This window comes from Schistocerca serialis, unplaced genomic scaffold (genome assembly GCF_023864345.2).
Source record: "Schistocerca serialis cubense isolate TAMUIC-IGC-003099 unplaced genomic scaffold, iqSchSeri2.2 HiC_scaffold_1079, whole genome shotgun sequence".
In the NCBI taxonomy this organism is placed as follows: Eukaryota; Metazoa; Arthropoda; class Insecta; order Orthoptera; family Acrididae; genus Schistocerca; species Schistocerca serialis.
In genome coordinates, this window is record NW_026047271.1 from 10,001 (window position 1) to 15,000 (window position 5,000).

At 52.3% G+C, this 5,000-nt stretch overlaps 1 non-coding gene across 1 annotated transcript in view; it reads right to left on the reverse strand.

The window, feature by feature from the left end:
• Positions 1–1,168, reverse strand: part of LOC126431182 (small subunit ribosomal RNA) — a 1,909-nt gene extending 741 nt beyond the window's left edge. The window contains exon 1 of the ribosomal RNA XR_007577501.1: positions 1–1,168. This exon is cut by the window's left edge and continues 741 nt beyond it. This is a non-coding gene — a ribosomal RNA (small subunit ribosomal RNA).
• Between the last annotated feature and the right edge of the window lie 3,832 nt (positions 1,169–5,000).

The window sequence follows — 5,000 nt, forward strand, 5'->3', positions numbered from 1 at the left end:
CCGAGTCATCGCAGGAACTGCGGCGGATCGCTGGCTGGCATCGTTTATGGTTAGAACTAGGGCGGTATCTGATCGCCTTCGAACCTCTAACTTTCGTTCTTGATTAATGAAAACATACTTGGCAAATGCTTTCGCTTCTGTTCGTCTTGCGACGATCCAAGAATTTCACCTCTAACGTCGCAATACGAATGCCCCCGCCTGTCCCTATTAATCATTACCTCGGGTTCCGAAAACCAACAAAATAGAACCGAGGTCCTATTCCATTATTCCATGCACACAGTATTCAGGCGGGCTTGCCTGCTTTAAGCACTCTAATTTGTTCAAAGTAAACGTGCCGGCCCACCGAGACACTCAATAAAGAGCACCCTGGTAGGATTTCAACGGGGTCCGCCTCGGGACGCACGAGCACGCACGAGGCGGTCGCACGCCTTCGGCTCGCCCCACCGGCAGGACGTCCCACGATACATGCCAGTTAAACACCGACGGGCGGTGAACCAACAGCGTGGGACACAAATCCAACTACGAGCTTTTTAACCGCAACAACTTTAATATACGCTATTGGAGCTGGAATTACCGCGGCTGCTGGCACCAGACTTGCCCTCCAATAGATACTCGTTAAAGGATTTAAAGTGTACTCATTCCGATTACGGGGCCTCGGATGAGTCCCGTATCGTTATTTTTCGTCACTACCTCCCCGTGCCGGGAGTGGGTAATTTGCGCGCCTGCTGCCTTCCTTGGATGTGGTAGCCGTTTCTCAGGCTCCCTCTCCGGAATCGAACCCTGATTCCCCGTTACCCGTTACAACCATGGTAGGCGCAGAACCTACCATCGACAGTTGATAAGGCAGACATTTGAAAGATGCGTCGCCGGTACGAGGACCGTGCGATCAGCCCTAAGTTATTCAGAGTCACCAAGGCAAACGGACCGGACGAGCCGACCGATTGGTTTTGATCTAATAAAAGCGTCCCTTCCATCTCTGGTCGGGACTCTGTTTGCATGTATTAGCTCTAGAATTACCACAGTTATCCAAGTAACGTGGGTACGATCTAAGGAACCATAACTGATTTAATGAGCCATTCGCGGTTTCACCTTAATGCGGCTTGTACTGAGACATGCATGGCTTAATCTTTGAGACAAGCATATGACTACTGGCAGGATCAACCAGGGAGCTGCGTCAACTAGAGCTGAGCAGCCGGCCGCCCGGGAGTGTGTCCCGGGGGCCCGCGCGAACACGCAAGCGTCCGCTCAATTATTCTGCAAACAGGAGGAGGCTGAGCTCCCCTGCACAACACACCTCGAAACCCTCTCAGGTCCCGGCGGCGCGCAGCGCCGTCCTAAGTACTTGGTCGGGTTCGAGAGAGGCGCAATCGCCCGGAGTTAGGCGAGTAGACGCTTTAGGTGCGACCACCCGTGCTCCCAACTGAGCTTGCCGCTGCCGACAGAGGCCCGGGAGCGTGCTGTCGTGGCATTGCCGGCGGGAGACAACACGCGCCACCTACGGTGACCGGCAGCTCCAACGCCAGCGCCACAGAAGGACAAAAGCCCTACTTGGGTGCCGAAGCGAACTCTCCCAGCACAGCGCACGCGCCAACACGTCCGCACAGCTGCGATACAAACCACCTGCGAGAACCGCTGGGGCGACCGAGCAGCAGACGGCGTCGCGGCGCCGAGCGCCGGGCGGCGGCGCATCCTCAGCGCACAAAGTCCTCAATCGGACCAGCACACTGCAGATGGCCACCGCGCTTCGCACCGGGCCCGCGAGGACCTACTTTGGCCGCAAGGCGCCGCGAGCAGGGGGCGCCGGCGCGCAGCTGCGCCGCCTGCCGCGTCCGTCGGCCGGCGCGCCTGCCACCGGCCGCCCCCACCAGCCGGCTGTAGCGCGTGCGCCCACGCACCGCGCTGCCAGCACGCCGGGCGGCCCCCCCTCACCGGCCGGGGACGGTCCCACCCAGCCACCGCCGCGTATCGCCTCACACCCAGATCCCCTTTCACGTTCGTGGGCATGGTGGGTCCCCTTTCACGTTCGTGGGCATGGTGGGTATCCCTGAAACAACCGGTTAATAGCTCGACCGATCGTCGCCAACACTGATTCACCTCTAGCGAGAACAACCGCACCACAACGGGTTACCGGTTGTTCATTTGCGTAACGTCACCAGCAAACGTACACGTCCATCGCCATTTGCAACGAGTATTGCATGCCTGTGTCAGGTGTCACAACACACTACGTCTGCCCACATAGACGCAACAACATGTGCACGCCTAGAGAACACGTGGAAGGTAGACCCCGTACGTATGCGGTGTCCATTGCGCGAACGACTGTCAGCCCGCCTCTGCAGCATGTCGCAGATGTGGAACGCGGTGCAACATGCTATCACGGTGTGTGAGAAGAGACGACTACGTCCGAATACACGCTCCACTACATCAACAGACTGCTCATGCTGATCGCCATCCAGGGCGTCCGTTCCTCCCACACGTCTGTATGGCGTACCACACTGCAATCCAGCTCTTATAGGGAGACGACACGTAGCTGCGTGCACAATATTTGGACTGTATGGTCCGCCGTTGCTAGGCGCTGTCGTCATACGGTCACATGGGCCACGATGTATCATTCAGTACATACGGAGCAATGTGCAGTACAGTTTGTGGGTTTTGCGTACATCGGCGGACAGGTGACAGGCCGTACCACAACGTAGGCTGAGTACGTCGGCATGCGAAGGGCATTGAACATGCAAACTTCTCACCGACCAGCTTGCGAAGGCAGGGGGGAAGGGGGGGGGGCATGTACGTCCTGCTGCTATCCACACTACAGTGTATAGCAGGAGCATGTGGAAAGTCAGCAACACCTGCAAGGTGTTTAACATGACGCGATACACAGGGGACCGGGCAGTGCGAGTAGCGAACTATATTGCGAGGGTTGCGGTTAGGCAACACTACACTACTTTAACGGGTTGCATAACAATTACAGAGCAGGTTCAGCGACAACGTGCGTCAGGTTAAGGCGCAATATAGTTTAGGTTACGGCGCACTTTAGGTTAGGTTAAGGCACATTATAGGTTAGGTTAAGGCACAACATGGGTTACGTTAAGGCACAACATGGGTTACGTTAAGGCACAACATGGGTTACGTTAAGGCACAACATGGGTTAGGTTAAGGCACAACATGGGTTAGGTTAAGGCACAACATGGGTTAGGTTAAGGCACAACATGGGTTAGGTTAAGGCACAACATGGGTTAGGTTAAGGCACAACATGGGTTAGGTTAAGGCACAACATGGGTTAGGTTAAGGCACAACATGGGTTAGGTTAAGGCACAACATGGGTTAGGTTAAGGCACAACATGGGTTAGGTTAAGGCACAACATGGGTTAGGTTAAGGCACAACATGGGTTAGGTTAAGGCACAACATGGGTTAGGTTAAGGCACAACATGGGTTAGGTTAAGGCACAACATGGGTTAGGTTAAGGCACAACATGGGTTAGGTTAAGGCACAACATGGGTTAGGTTAAGGCACAACATGGGTTAGGTTAAGGCACAACATGGGTTAGGTTAAGGCACAACATGGGTTAGGTTAAGGCACAACATGGGTTAGGTTAAGGCACAACATGGGTTAGGTTAAGGCACAACATGGGTTAGGTTAAGGCACAACATGGGTTAGGTTAAGGCACAACATGGGTTAGGTTAAGGCACAACATGGGTTAGGTTAAGGCACAACATGGGTTAGGTTAAGGCACAACATGGGTTAGGTTAAGGCACAACATGGGTTAGGTTAAGGCACAACATGGGTTAGGTTAAGGCACAACATGGGTTAGGTTAAGGCACAACATGGGTTAGGTTAAGGCACACCATGGGTTAGGTTAAGGCACACCATGGGTTAGGTTAAGGCACACCATGGGTTAGGTTAAGGCACAACATGGGTTAGGTTAAGGCACAACATGGGTTAGGTTAAGGCACAACATGGGTTAGGTTAAGGCACAACATGGGTTAGGTTAAGGCACAACGTGGGTTAGGTTAAGGCACAACGTGGGTTAGGTTAAGGCACAACGTGGGTTAGGTTAAGGCACAACGTGGGTTAGGTTAAGGCACAACATGGGTTAGGTTAAGGCACAACATGGGTTAGGTTAAGGCACACCATGGGTTAGGTTAAGGCACAACATGGGTTAGGTTAAGGCACAACATGGGTTAGGTTAAGGCACAACATGGGTTAGGTTAAGGCACAACATGGGTTAGGTTAAGGCACAACATGGGTTAGGTTAAGGCACAACATGGGTTAGGTTAAGGCACAACATGGGTTAGGTTAAGGCACAACGTAGGTTAGGTTAAGGCACAACGTGGGTTAGGTTAAGGCACAACATGGGTTAGGTTAAGGCACAACATGGGTTAGGTTAAGGCACAACATGGGTTAGGTTAAGGCACAACATGGGTTAGGTTAAGGCACAACATGGGTTAGGTTAAGGCACAACATGGGTTACGTTACGGCACAACATGGGTTACGTTACGGCACAACATGGGTTACGTTACGGCACAACATGGGTTACGTTACGGCACAACATGGGTTACGTTACGGCACAACATGGGTTACGTTACGGCACAACATGGGTTACGTTACGGCACAACATGGGTTACGTTACGGCACAAATTAGGTTAGGTTACGGCACAAATTAGGTTAGGTTAAGGCACAAATTAGGTTAGGTTAAGGCACAAATTAGGTTAGGTTAAGGCACAAATTAGGTTAGGTTAAGGCACAAATTAGGTTAGGTTAAGGCACAAATTAGGTTAGGTTAAGGCACAAATTAGGTTAGGTTAAGGCACAAATTAGGTTAGGTTAAGGCACGATATAGGTTAGGTTAAGGCACGATATAGGTTAGGTTAAGGCACGATATAGGTTAGGTTAAGGCACGATATAGGTTAGGTTAAGGCACGATATAGGTTAGGTTAAGGCACGATATAGGTTAGGTTAAGGCACGATATAGGTTAGGTTAAGGCACGATATAGGTTAGGTTAAG